Source organism: Cricetulus griseus, chromosome 4 (genome assembly GCF_003668045.3).
Source record: "Cricetulus griseus strain 17A/GY chromosome 4, alternate assembly CriGri-PICRH-1.0, whole genome shotgun sequence".
NCBI classification, from domain to species: Eukaryota; Metazoa; Chordata; class Mammalia; order Rodentia; family Cricetidae; genus Cricetulus; species Cricetulus griseus.
In genome coordinates, this window is record NC_048597.1 from 67,127,170 (window position 1) to 67,142,365 (window position 15,196).

Here is a 15,196-nt window from a genome sequence, read left to right on the forward strand (position 1 = left end):
AGATCAATGTGAGTTTCTGGTTTAGGGGAGGAGTCCAAGGAACAACAGAAAATCAACACAGTCACAAGCCTTTCTGTCACAGCTGCCAACTGTCATACACCTCACAGGCCTGGTTCTCAGAGTCTATCAGTCTGGTCTGTCCCCACCAGTTCAAGAAGCTTGGTCATGACCAGGAAACAAGTAGCCAGTGTCCACATTTCACATTTCTTGACAAATATTTATATCACTAGGATTTAGTATTTTTTATAGGAGAAAAATCAGTATTTTGAACAGTCTTCAGTTAAATTTAAACAAGCAATTCCAAGACATTAAGTAAAGTATTTCAGTACACTAAAGAAAGAGACAGGTGCAGAGATGGTTCTGTAGGCACAAAGCTTGGTACGTAAGCATGAGGACCTGAGTTCAGATACCCAACACTCACGTAAAAGCTGGTGGCGAACACACATATAAACACGCGTGCACACGCACAGACACACACACACACACACACACACACACACACACACACACACGCGCACACACTCATATATACACACACACACATATACAGAGCGAGTCCAGTGCACCAGCACACATATACCACACACAAAGTCAAAACGTCCACACCAAGTTCCTGCTTCCTTGCTAATAAAGACTGTGGCCACAGAACATAATGCTTTCTGGAAAGTGTCACTCTTTTGGTTCTTGTCTATAGTAATATAAGAAACATGAAGGACCCTAAGCTCATGTAGAAGCCCCATGTGACATCAAATCTGTAACCCTAGGTGGTCCCAAGAGTGGAAACAGGAAGATACTGGGGGCTTACTGGCCAGCCAGCCTAGTCAAACTGTGAGCTCCAGATTCAGTGAGAAATCCTGTCTGAAAAATAAAAATAAAGTGAGAAGTGATTGAGGAACACACTGTGACATAAACCACACACACACACACACACACACACACACACACACACACACACACACACACGGTACAGTTTACTGTGCCATAGTAAAAATTTTAAGAGTTGAAAAGGGCCATCAATAATCTAGTGCATCCTCTCCCTTACAATGCAGCCCCCACCACCACCACATTACTGAAGTTCAGATTCACTTCGGCTACCCTAAGCATCCAGAGTTCACTGCTTCTCAAGCAAACTCCATCCCATTGGGCCTATGTCTTCTTCCATCCAGAATTAATTCTGGATTCAAAGTAGACAAATGGACTTCCTAAGTTCCCTCAGCTCTTCCAAGATCTTTGATTTTATGGAAAAACAAACAAACAAACAACAGCAAAAAACCAAAGACAAAACAACAAAAAAACAGTCCTGGTCCCCCCTATGCTACCACACCAGGGCATTCCTTTCTATGAGCAAAACACTCAAATTAAAAAGTTCTCTCAAGCTTTAAAGTGTGTCTACTAATTAAATCAGTTTGTCTATTTGTGCTTTATAGGCTAACAAGGTCTAATTAACCGTGTTCATACATAACTGAAACAGTAAGAAGACGGGCTGCTTTAATTGATACAGAAAAGCAGTAAATTGAGCTTTTTTCCTTTCCCTTTTCCAATACCACGAAACAGACTCTTAAGAAACCCTCAACTCTGTTTACTCACTGAGCCACCCTCAACTTAGTCCAATAGTTTGCTAAAGCTTGATGCAGTGGTTCGCAACTTTCCCAATGCTAAGACCCTTTAATACAGTTCCTCACATGGTGATCCCCCAATCCTAACGTTATTTTGGTTGCTACTTCATAGCTATAATTTTGCTACTGTTATGAATCCTAATGTAAATATTTTTGGAGATAGGGTTTGACAAACGCTCAAGACCCACAGCTTGAGAACCACTGGCTTAAAGCTTCTAGTTCAGGATTTGCCTTCCTCCCTGTCACTTGACCTTTTGGAATAATCCTAAAACTTCTAAAATTCTTTAAGCTACTCTTAAAATCATGAATTAAGCCAGCACAAGCCCCAGTCTGAGCCCTTAAAATGGCTGGTTTTTTAATAGCTTCCTATTTGGAATTCTGGCTTTCCAGAAAGGGGAGGCAGAAGTGGGAGAATGTGGGGAGGGGCACTAAATACATAAACTAATGTATCTCTGTCAATTCTATGTTCTCCCCAGGAAATATTTATGTTCATGTCCATCTCCTTTATTCTACATGGAATCTGCAGCATTTAGCAGGGAAGCAATCTACCATTGGATTTAATTCAGTAGTACTCTTTTTTTATTTTTTCCCCTTCAGCAAAACTACACTCCTACTCTAGATATTCTGGCTGTGTTGTCCCTTGACTGAGAGGGCTAGTGTTGTCAGCTGACACAGTTAAAGTCATGTAGGTGATGGATGGGCCTCTTGGCATGTGGGTGAGGGATTACCTAGAGTGTATTTAACTGAGATAGGAAGACCCACCAACTGCAGGAGGAGCTATGCATCCCCCTAAGCAGGGGATGTAGAAAGTAGAGAGAGCAAGCTGAGCACTTGGATGCACAGATTCATTGCTCTCTTCTTCCTCTCCACCGTAACAGACCACAACCAGGATCTGTCAGCCAAACCCTTTCTCCTTTAAGTTACTTGTGTTATTTATCACCAACAAGAAAAGAAAGTAAGATGAAGACAATAGTGATTAATCCCAAAGGGGATTAATCCCTTAAGGGGAAAAAGTATCATTTAACAGAGACAATTGCATGCAAAATACAAAAGATTATGCTACTAACAGTATAAAACACAGCTCTGAGGCTGGACAGATGGCTCAGGCCTTAGGAGCATAGGCTGCTCTTCCATAAGACCTGGGTTTGATTCCTAGCACTCACATGGTGGCTCACAACCATCTGTAACTACAGTCTCAATAGATCTGTCACCCTCTTCGGGCCTCAGCAGGCAGTTCATGAACATGGTACACAGACATATATGCAGGGGGAAAAAAAAACCACTCATACATATAAAATAAAAGTTAATAAATTTTAATACTAAGCCAAAACAAACAAATAGGCCTATAGCCCCAGCTATTCTGGAGGCTGAGAACAGAGGACAACCTGACTGTATTTTAGATAAATAAAATCCCAGCCATCGATGAGTATATGTCTCAATAATACAAGCACATGCTCAGCACCTACAATCCCCAAGTTTGATTCCCGGAGCCACAACAAACAAACAAAACACCTTAAATACCTAACACATTAAAACCTGTTTCTATTCCATTCATCATGGCCTAGACCCTAGATTCATTGACTTTCACTGGATTTTTTAACAAGAAACACAACCAGTGGTATCACATAGTTACGTAGCTTGTATAACCTACTCTCAAATTAAGTTTCATTAATAAAATAAATAAAGTCTATATTCTACATTCTTGGAAAATTCCCCAGTCCTATTGTAATGCAGCTCATGCTAATATTCTAAATGTCCCACAATAAAAGCCTGAAAAGCAAAGAATCTGGAGGAATAAAAGTCACCAGACATATTTGTTGAATGCAAGGTAATTAGCCAATTCAAAGTATACAGGGTAAGACCACCCATACACGGTTCTCTGAATTTTCTTTCTGGATTACTGGTTTTACTGAGTGAGAAGGAATCATTCTCTGAAATGTCTTAAAACAGTTCTAAACACCATGAAGAAAGTGGAGCAGCTGGGGAAGTGGCTCAGCGGTTAGGAGCACTGTCTGCTCTTCTACAGGACCCCAGGTTCAATTCCCAGCACACACATGTGGCTTGAAATGTCTGTAACACTAGTCCCAGGGAATCCAACACTCCTGGCCTCTACAGGCACCAGGCACACACATGGTACACAGATACAGTTACAGATAAAACACCTATATACATAAAATAAATTTTTAAAATGTAAGAAAAAGCAAAGTGAGATAGTAACTGTAAGATTTGCTTAAAGAGTACAGAGTCCCAAGGCAGGGCAGAGTACAAGCCCAGAACAGTGCAGGGTCATGGGTTTGATCCTTAGTACCACAAGGGCGCAGAGCACCCAAACGAAACAAACCCTGTCCCATTCAGTGACACTGAGCTACTCAAGGAACCCTGGCAAAAGAACAGAAACCTACCCTCAAGCAAAGGTAAGAGCAGCCACTTCTCTTGGTGAGGTCAGAGACACGTCATGCTCACGAGTACTGAATTCAGCAGCATTTATTCCTACAAGCAACAATCTGATGTGAAAGTTTAAAACATACACAATGTCACCAAACCCTCCCTGCAGCTCTGAAAAATAAGGGCAGCACTCTATAGGCCCGGTCCTAACAGTGCTGGGATAAAGACAGTCTCAAGGGGTAATGATAGGCTCTTGTGTTTAGTAAACTGACCACAGCTTTGTTTGTTTCATAGTGCTCTAAAAATACATGCACACAGCAAAAAAATCCAAGTATAAAAAAGTACAAAGGAAACCTAACCCTTCTTCCTACTTTACACATCTAGTCCAGGTTCTTTGTTTAGTTCTGTGTACGTGTGTGACCTGTGTGGAGGTACTTATTTAACCAAACTTGTGTTGTAGCATTGCTTATTTTTAGTTGTCATTATTTTCTATTTCAAACAATATTATGATATATCATTATATGCAGATATTTGTGTGCAAACACAATTCTATGTGCAAGATGAATTATTACAAGTACCGCCTGTTAACAGAATTAAGCAAATGCAAGCAAGAAGCCAGCACATCTACAAAGGAGACAAGAAAATACCTACAAATTAAATGCTTAGTGATTAGAAGATGTCAAACATTATCACAGAGTTAGCAGCAGAGTAACGAATTAAGAAAATGGAGCTAGGAATAAAGGAAGGAAAGGATGAGGGAGAAAAGAAGAGAGAGGAGAGAAGAAAAGGAAACTTTACTTATCTCTTGTGGGACAGAAAGAAAAAAGATTAAGAGAATTTAAAAAAAACTGGAAAAGGGAGAAGAAGGAAAAGAAATCACACAAATAAGGCTAAAAGGGGGCAGGATGAGAGAAAAAAGACATGGTTTCTCTTGTAAACCTAAGGCACAAAATAGTTACTCAACAGATTTGAGACCTGCACTATTTCATAGACAAGCTTGGATGCCACATGATTTAGATCAGTATTTGTGCCCTTATTTTAACATAGTAACAGCAGGCTAATTCTACCAGGCTATGAAGCAAGAGGAAGATTCCATAGTAGACCTGGTTCTCTTCTCTTTCATTCCTAACCTCCTCGACAGGGAAACAGTCACACGGCATCATACAAACAAAGCATGCCTCTCCTTGAAAGATCCTGATTTTAAAAACTGAGACTTAGGCCTAAGTTTTCCTGCCTTCTTAAAATTTCTTTGCCTCAATCAGGGCTATTCTAATTCAGCATCTAATATAAAACACAGGCAACAACTCACCTCTCTTGAAGTGTTAGGATTTGAATGCCACAACACAAATTGACTCATGTTTTGTCCGTTAATGAGTCAGGGGTTTCTTTAAATGAAGTCCATTTCAGAGTCCATAGGTAGCAGGGTTCTGCAAAACTGAAAACCTCAAAAATGTCAATGCACAGACCTAGGTTACCACTTGGATCCAATTCATTATGGATAGTAGCGATGCCATATGAACACTTAGATACGAAGTTTAGTGGACATGACTCTGAACATGGCTGAAGTGCCCAAGACTGTAAGAAAGCAATAATATAGACCAAGAAGATCTCAAAATGTAAATGTCTTTTTGTCATAGTATTCTATCATGTGTATTCTATCCTGGTGCATATAAAGTGGGGTGAATGGGGTACCGTTACTGTCTAGGAATTGGGAAAATAAGACCTAAACGTGGACAAACATAAACGAATTCTTATAAAAAAAAAAAAAAAACCACAGGATTCAACATAAATTCCTGGTCTTCTACCCGATTCTACACAATCTAATGGCACATTTCTGGGCCCTCTCAAGATCTGCCTTTCACTGGATAGCCATGCATAGCCACCTCACTGGGACTGCACGAAGGTGATGGCTCTTGAGAGATCTGATTACACAGCACTGTGTGTCATCTGCACTGTTTTCCATTTGACAGTCCAAACAAAGGTGGTTACAGTTCTTGCTTTTGTAGGGTGCATGTTCACTCTTCATTACATTAATGGTGCTTTTAACAACAACATTAACCTTCAAAAGTTGTTTTTTGGGGGGGAAAGCGGGAGCAGCTCCTACGATCGCTCCTTGTGTCTACACACAGCAGGTGAGGATAGATATTTATAAATTACTGGCTTTATATTCGTTGTAATTCTCATTTGTCTTTCAAGTGTCTGTTACTAACCTAAGACGTCTTTAAGGAAGAGAAAGCTTACGCCGCTGAAAAGGAAGCATTTATAACATCAACTTCCAGCACTTATTTATTATTCGATAACCTCCCTGGTTACTCTTCCCAGGAAAGTAAAGTTAACCACAGGACAGCGCCTTACCCTCTCCACCAGGAAATTATAGGACCCTTTTGTAAATTGCACTAACTTTAAAAATCAAACAAACAAATGCGTCCTGATTTTCTTCTGCATCCGCATCATAGGGCAGGGAGGGGGCAAGCGAGGAAACTGGAGTCGCGTGCATTCAGAGGCTGGATGCTGACGCCCGGGATGCACTGGCGGCCGCGCCAGTCCCTTCCCTACCGGCCGGCGTCTACCGCCCGCCAGGCAGCGACCTACACAAGACCGGGTCGTTGTCCCCCGTTCCATCACGGGCTGAGTAGTGGGCAGCAAGCTCACCTCGGCTGTCCCAGACGCCACGTCGCCAGCACCCGCCGGCGCCGCCAGGTTCCTAGAAGACTTACTTCTACAAGGTTCCCGGCCCGAAGCCAAATGTGCACGCCCGCCAGCCTTCCTCTCACAGCCGTCCTCCGACAGCGCCGGACACCCGCCGCCGCGCGCAGGCGCCGCCTCCGCTCCACCACTTCCGCGTGTGACGTCACTTCCGACCCCGTCTGCTCCGCCGCTGGTCTCCCGCTCCCGACGTTCGTTGTTAACTTGCGGATCCTGGGCTGCGTGACACAGGCCCTCTTTTCTGTAGACGCTCTTCCATGCTGAAGCTCACCGCTCCAGTCCACATTTAGTGGGGCGTCTGGACGAAGTCACAAGACTTTCGGATGTCCCTGCTGGGGAGTCGGCCTCTGAGTCTGCGTTCGCTGCCTGCGATGCTGCCGGGTTCACTTCTGAGGGTGCTGGTGTTACTTGGGCAAGTTACTTTACCTCTGTGAGCCCGACCGAACTGTGAAAAACACTAGTACCCACAACCTGGGGCTGTTGTTACTTGAGATAACGCATAGAAAGTTCCAGCATACTGCAATGAACATTAACTGTTACTCTTCCTCCTGATAGACTCTCTTGTTTCCGCACTGGAACACGTGTGAATGAAAGCCTGGAGAACTACTTTTTGTTCAGTGTTTACCTAATGATACTGGCTACCTTCCCCTTTGAAACTGGATATAACGCAAATATAGGAACCAACGTGGAGCCTAATTGAAAATATCTGCTGAATTGCCGTGTCAAGTGGCAGGGGGAAACTCAGACTGTGCCCTGAAAGAGTGGGCATACCCAACAATAACCTTATGCGTGTGTAAGGTGGAAAGCCCCTCTGCACGTAGACATTTCTCTCTGGAAATGGCGCAAATGGTGGGCTGTCGAAGTCCCTTGGTGGAAAATAATCTGGAGAACCTTCACAGATGTTTGCTGGAGGAGGTGGTGGGAATAGGGGATCCCTTCTCATCACTTGGCTTCTTGGATCACCTGAAAACACAGGGTCTCTGGTGCCTCTAAACGGGGGAACCGGTGGAGGTATGAAGCCATGGCCAGCTGCCTCGCATTCAGCAGGAAGAGAGTTGAGCACAGTTGAGTTACAAGGGTCACTTTTGGTATCATTCTTAGTCGATTCCATGTTTTGAGGATACTGGCTCATTGGGTGGAGGGGCCATCGTCCTCCCGTCTTGTTCCCATGGAAGTGGCAGGGACCTGTCAGAAGTTGCTCTGGGAGCTTGAGAACTCCTTCAGTGTTCATCTGACGGTCCAGAGGATTCTCAGGGCCTCGTGAGCCTCTTCCTCCTCCCCCTGGAAGCCAAGGTGAGAGTCTGAGTGGACCCTCCAACAAAGTTGGAGGAGAGAGAAAAGCTCTCATTGCAGATGAAGGTCGGCCCAGTGGGAAGGGACCATATGGGGAGTGCTCTCTGCCAAATGCAGTATTTGGAACATCAGGTGCATAAGGATCCTTTTCTAAAAGTTCAAATTTAAATTCTGCTTCAGTTAATTTTGTCTATTGTGAGCATTTTCTTTCCTTAAATCAGTGAGCTTTCTTTCAAAAGTTCGAGCTGCCAGCCAATTATCATGTGCCTGTTTTCATGAACAGTAACCTGCCCTTGATAAGAGCGAATTGTGCTCTCCAGCTCTTCTTTGACATCCTTGGCACACCATCTGTAGGTCTCCAGCAACTTGGTCAAATGACTGATCCTCTCATCCACTTTGGAAAGTTTTTCCTCTTACTCCAATTGACAATTTTCCTCTACTGTTAATTTCCTGTGAAGCTTCATTTCGTTGTCTTGGTACAGCTCCATTATCACTGTGAGTTTCTGCTGAAGCTTCTGTTTCTCATTTTCAAGTTGTGTGTTAGCTGACTGCAGAGATGCTTGCTCAGCCTCCAGACTTCTGATACGATCTGTAAGATCGTTTGGTTTATCTACTTCAGATAACTGAGTGTAAATTTGGTTTCTTTCTCCTTCTAAGACTTTTAAAGAAGCACTTAACTTAATAGCAAATATTAGCCTCTTCAAAGCTCCCTTCAGCTGGTTACCTAAGTGCATATCATTTTCTAAGTCACTCTTGACTTCTAAATCCAGATTACCATCATTTGTTACATCTTCTCCAAACACTGAAGTCCAATCTTTTATCTTTAGCAGGCTCTGATCAGATCAGATACTTGATCTGATTTTCTTTATCATTTAGGACTCACTCTGCCTGTACTTTTTATTCTTCAAATGTTACTTTCTGTTTATTGAGTTGATCCACTTGTTCTTTCATTACTTCAGCTTCCTGTGAAAGCTATTTCTGGCTTTCCTGAAGTTGAGAGTTTTTATTCAAGTTATCTTTTATTACTCCCTTAAGTCGTTCTTCATTTATTTCAAATATTCTGAGTTTGGCTTCAGCTATTTGTGACTTGACAATCTTTGATTCATCTTCTAGAGAATGTGTCCTTTTTGAAATATCAGTCATCAATGCCAGTCATTCCCCTTCTCCTCCAAACCACACAATCTGACACACTTCTTCCCTTACCATCCTCTCAGGTAGATCCTCAGCTATGGGACACCCAAAGCCCCTCTCACCAAATATCATACCTACCATATCATTTGACTACAAACCTCACCAAATATATAACCAAGGTCGCCCTGCCTGCCACCAGCCTCAGAAGAATGAGGCCTTACACATCTTCCAAGACCCAAGGCCAACTCTATTCGGTCATGCCTTTTCCTCTACTCCCTTTGCTCACCCCCATCAGTAGTGAACTCTATATATGGAGATTTGATGTTCAGAAAACCTATACCCAGCAGTCCAACCAGACCACTCACATGGTGGTGTCTAGAGACTGCAAAAAGGAGAAACTTCTTCCTATAACACCTGAATCTACTTCTGAAACACCTGCCCCCATGCTTGTTTTCTCTATGATCAGACTAGAGATTACTGTCGACGCTGGCCAGAAACTTATTGAGGTTGCCCTTATTAGTCCTGTAAGAGACACAACGAATATTCAGGAATGCACTCTACCTTTTGTGCAGAATGGGGAATTTTTGTACTCTGATTAAAGATCCATGGCACCCCAGATGGGAAACGAGTCATTGGTAAACTTTACTATAGCAATTATTATAGCTGCCCATCAGGCATGCTCAAAATACAGAGCATACACATCTCATTCTCTCAAACCCTATGTATAGACATGGCAGAAGTGATCCAAAGCTCCTCAGAGGTTCTTACTTCCCTAATATCACCCCTTTTTGATGATATTGATTCCACTTCCCTGTCATACCATCTCTTGATGCAAACCTTAATCTCTGCATATCAGCTATCGAATAATGCCTTGCCTAACTGCTTTAAAAAATGCTGGTTGTGCATCCCTCCTGAGTCAAACTCACAACCACCATTTATGGCCTCACCCACTGTCTTATTAGACTCTCCTACCTTGCAACTAGTAAACTGCTCTGAGTCAAGCATCACTACTACCCCCTATCTCTCCCATATCTCTCTCTTCGGTATTGCAAACTGCTCTAACTCCTCTGGAACACACCTTATGGGCACTCTGGATTCTGCAGCTTGCAATAATACCACAGCACTTAGTACTGCCACACAGACCATATGTCCAAACATTCACAGTGCTTTTCAATTCTCTGTGGCACACAAGAATACCACTGCCTACCTGCTAGGTGGTCAGGGACTTAATGCCCTGGTGTTCCTTTTCTCTAAATTAGGGGTGGTACCTGGTGAAGATCCCTCGCCAATACCCATCACTAAATTTATAGCAGCACAGCATGACAAACAAGTAATCCAGGTCATTCCCTTCTGGCAGCCCTGGGTATAACTGCAGGTATAGCCACTGGAGCAGCAGGACTGACTGCTTCCTTGAATATGCACTATAGGCTTTCCTATAAATTCATCCAGGATTTCCAACAGATAGCTCAGACTATCTTCACCCTTCAGTCTATCTAGAATGTTGCTTCTATGTTGACCAATCAGGCACAGTAAAAAATAAGATTCATCAACCTCAGGGAGACCTTCAAAAACATAAGGGACAGCTTGATGCCTCTGGCCAGTGGATCACTGATAATCCAACTCAGAACTGGATGCTACCTTTCTGAACCCCTCTTCTCTCTCTTTCCTTAATCCTACTAGTGGCACCCTGCCTTATAAGCTTATTGTCTAGATTCCTTCAACAACAAGTTCAAAGGATTTCTAACCAGACTTTCAACCAGTTGCTGTTTCAGGATTACCAGTCCCTAGCTACGGAGCCAGAGAGCTGCAACACCCGGACACATCTGGGAGAAGAAAATGAAGATTGTCCCATGAACCTCGCCACCCCAATCCAGCAGGAAGTAGTCTAAATGATAACGCCGTCCCCTTTCCAACCCCAAGTTGTTTTGTTAATAAACCAAAAAGGGAATGTAAGGAAAAGGGGCCAGTTAAAGAAGCACACCCTAAGCAGAGCCAAAGAAACACACTTTGGCCTTGCAACAAGAATCAAAGAAATGCACCCTGAGGCTGAAACCAGTGCCAAAGAAACACACTTTGTCCCTGGAATCAGAGCCAGTGAAAGAAATACACCCTGGCCCTAAAATTAGAGCCAAAAGGCTAAAAAGGATCAGTGAAAGAAACACACTTTGGCCCTGAAACCAGAGCCAAATCTGACCCTAAACCTGTGCAGAAAACCAACCAATCCCTGAGCAGATCAAGCCAGTCTCAGCTCAGCTCAGGGATTGAAATCTGACCAATCCCCACCCTGGAAATCTCCCTGGAAAAACCCCACCCCCTAAGAATCCCTTTATAAACCCTGTGTCTATTCAGCTTGTGACTGTTAGGGCTGCCCAGCTGTTCTCTGCCACCCTGACAGAGGGCAGCCACTCTCCTGGATTCTTCCCTCCCAATAAATCTCTTGAATGAGGTTTGGGTGAGACCTTCTTTTGCTGGAGCAGAGACAACCCTGGGTGGAGCAGAGTGGAGCAGGGCTGTAACAATTTTTCACCACTGGGGAAGCCTTCCCCTGGTGAAGCAAAGTTGTTACACTCCACTCTCCCATCGCTGGGAAACCCTCTCCTGCTGGAGCAGAGCTGATAACACTGGGAAGCCTTTCCCGGAAGCAGAGCTGTAAGGTGCCAAGCTTACTGTGACCTGTGGTATTCCTTGGCTCCCGAGTGCCAGAATACCTTTCCATCCGAGCTGTAACACTCAGTATTCTTTGGCTCCCAAGTGCCATCCCATCCAAGCCATCAAAATGCTTCCAGTGTGTGTACATACTCATCAAAATGCTTCCAGTGTGTGTACATACTCATCAGTGTGTGTGTGTGTGTGTGTGTGTGTGTGTGTGTGTGTGTGTATGTGTGTATGTGTGTATGTGTGTGTGTGTGTGTAGGCAAACCTCATATTGACCCAGAAATGAGGGGAGCTCTTGTCTTCGTTTTTTTAACTGACTGACTAGGAACAAATTACTGACCGACACACTTCTAGAAGGCAACCAGACTCTGTGGTTTATTTAGTCTTGTATTTCAAAGAAACACCTCAATTTGTACTTTAGAAAGATAGCAAAGCTAATCATCTTTCACAACACTACTAGTAGTGTTGAAATGTGGGTGATGGGTCAGTGTTCCAGATAACCAAGAAACCCCTGACAGACCTGTAGAATAATATAGATGAAGTGTTCTATTTTATTAGAACAGCGACTTTTGTTTTCTGAGACAAAGGTCTCCCTATGTGGCCCAGACTGGCCTCCTACCTGAACCCTCCCTAGCATTAGCCTTACAGGCATGTGCAACCATGCCTGGTTTAGACCAAATGATATTTGTAATGCATTTTTTTACTATAGGGATTCTGTAATTTGCCACAAGGCATAAAGTTAGCCCCTGATAGTTCTAGAATTTTAGCCTCTTTAATTTCATTTACTTTTCATTTATTCACATAGGAGGCACAGCAATGTTAGAGATACAAAGATGAAGACAATGAACACTTGCCTTAGGCACATTCCCTATCTGGTAAGGGATGCAGCCCTTTTAATGGAAAGGTAGTTCAGTTCCATCATTCAACAAGCCCTCCTTTTGGCCTTTGTGTCAAAAGACAGTTCCTTTCCTTTTGGGAAAAGGTTGAGGTAGGTGTGAAGGGAAAGTTTGTAGGTTCAAGATACCTTTAAAGATTCAGATAAATACCAGCCAAATGCAAGCCAGAGTGTGCCAGGGGCAGCTGAGCAGCATAGCCAGGAAAAGAGAAGGGGCTTCCATGCGCTCTGTGGTCCCTTAAGAGCACATGCGGCATCATCCTGACCTCACCTTGACCACGCCTTGGGTCAGGCACACCTGTAGCCAGCCTCTTACTGGCTACATAGGTGTACTAAGGAAATGGGAATTCTGCCTCCAGATAACTATCCACCTTTGAACTTGAGCTATAGGACCAGCTCTCATGGGACTCCAAGCTGCTGGTCTACCCTGGAGATCTCAGGGTTGCTAGGCCACACAAGTGTTATGATCCAGTTCCTCAGAATGAATCCATGCTAACAGCCATATGACCTTAAATATATCACTTCAACTCTCTAGGCCCTGAGTTCTTTTTAAAACTCTTTCCTGAACAAACACTTTGATACTCTATGTCCTAGGAAAATAAGTAAAATTTACCACTGTGACCACTAGATGACAGGAGGTAAAGTCAGTCTGTCTTTGTTTCTCTCTGGCCCCTCCTCCACTCCCATCTCTCCTTTGGCCTACTGAACTATTACCTACAATGATGGCATTTGGATGTCTGAGACTTTGGGAGCTAATAGGTCTTAAACGTTTGCTGAGTGAGTAAAAAAGTAAATAAATTTCTGGAATAGATCTGAGCTGTTCTATCCACCTCTAGTGCCCTTGCCCTTTTACCTATTAAAATACCTCTTTAAAAAAAAAAAAGTATGATGGTGGGTATAGAATGGAAAGATGACCCAATAGAGAGGAGTTGGGAGGAGAATTGAAAAAAGGTCATTACAACACTTTCATTACTTGTTTTAAGACCTCCTTTATATAGCCCAGGGTGGCCTCAAACTCGTGATTCTCCTGCCTCAGCCTACTGAGTACTGACTAGGACTACAGGCTTAACCACCATGCTAAACACTGTTATACTTCGGTCAGCAGAGCCAATGCCAAAACACCGTAGTTTGTGAGTGGAATTACTATAAAACACAGGAGAGCAACAATGATCAATGGCCACATACGGATATTGTTGTTTTACTATGTTCTTGTTTTTGGTGCACATTTGAAAAATTACATACTGCAGAGTTAAAATGAGAAGGATCATTCGTGACCCATGAGCCTTTTCCTTCTTCTCAATGAGACTTAATTGGATTCTTTGCCTGACAGATTGAGATGGGGAGAAGAAGCCACCTGTGTTTTTCCCATGGATAGAGACCTGCATGGGCCAGCAGGTAAAAGTCCAGGATTTTCTATAGGGCTCACCATTTACCCTCTGGGCACTGTAGCAGTTCCAGTGCTTAGAATGATTTCTTTGAAGCAGTAATGAACCTGAGATGAGTTCGGGAACTGGGGACTCAAGATAATGTAGTTGCTACAGTGAAAGCAATGTACTTAAGCAGAGGGCGACATGCAGATAGTGTGCAGTGCTTACCCAAGAGGAATGAGATCCTGTGAAGTAGCCAAGCACTTCATAAGACAAGTAAAATAATAGGATATGGCAGATCAAACCAATAATCAAAAGACTATCAAATAGTCAAGCAGTCTTCAAACAGCAACACAGTTACTCATCCATGGACTAGCAAATTACACATCCATGGACTCAGCAAATATGGAACCCATGCATACAGTTTTGTACTAGCAGGAAAAGAAAAATCAACATGCTACCACCCAGCTGTATCCGATGGTCTCTCAATGTGCTACATTTACAAAGGGACTAATTGATAGGACTGTGGGTGATCCTGTTGTTGAGGCATAGCACTGGGTGAACCTGATAGTAACTGCCCTTTGAACTTTGTCCCTTGAAGGTCTCACTTGCCTCACATAGGTCCTGTCCCTGTTGAGTCGCCAACTCTAAACACCCAAGCAGTATATTAGATTTACATAGAAGCTTACACCCAGATCCCACTGTGGGAGCCACAGCAGAAAGCTCTGGGCTCAACTAAAATAAAAAATGTAGAGACACGATGGCCAGTGACTGATTCCTACAAGATGAAGAGGACAAAGTGTCACAAGCTGGCTCCAAATATGCTTATCTTCCCCTGCTCCAAGGCGGAGGGGTGCAATAAGGCCAGTCAGTGCTATTAAACCTTGAACTCTACCTGTTCAAGTTCCTAGGATACTGTGGCCGAGTGTGTTCTCCTAGTTACCAGCATCTGAAGGGGGACAAAGCTGAAGCTACTGCTCCTGTAGGCGGGGAGAACTGGGCTGGCCATGCAGACTCTCTCCAACAGAACACACTAGGAGAGTTTGGGGACTAGTTAGTCTACAGATTAGGCATGGTTTGAGAGGTAGTAGATAGAGATTCCCGACGTTTGTCTGAAGCCGCTTGCTCCCATGAGGCTGTTGTCATCG

The 15,196-nt window shown here is 43.5% G+C and overlaps 1 protein-coding gene and 1 pseudogene across 15 annotated transcripts in view; both read right to left on the minus strand.

Annotated features, from left to right (window-relative positions):
* Map3k13 (mitogen-activated protein kinase kinase kinase 13) overlaps nt 1-6,854 on the minus strand; it is a 135,160-nt gene extending 128,306 nt beyond the window's left edge. For 3 of the 15 annotated variants that reach the window (XR_004769978.1, XR_003484918.2, XR_003484916.2), the window contains exons 1-2: nt 6,654-6,819; nt 5,311-5,436 (exon numbers count right to left, since the gene is read on the minus strand). The gene's annotated coding sequence lies outside the window, so the exon portion shown is untranslated. Of the gene's footprint in view, nt 1-5,310; nt 5,437-6,653 lie in introns of all 15 variants that reach the window. The other 12 variants (XR_004769976.1, XR_004769975.1, XR_004769977.1 and 9 more) reach the window with 9 other exon arrangements.
* A 478-nt stretch (nt 6,855-7,332) lies between these two features.
* LOC100757793 lies at nt 7,333-9,143 on the minus strand (annotated as a pseudogene).
* Between the last annotated feature and the right edge of the window lie 6,053 nt (nt 9,144-15,196).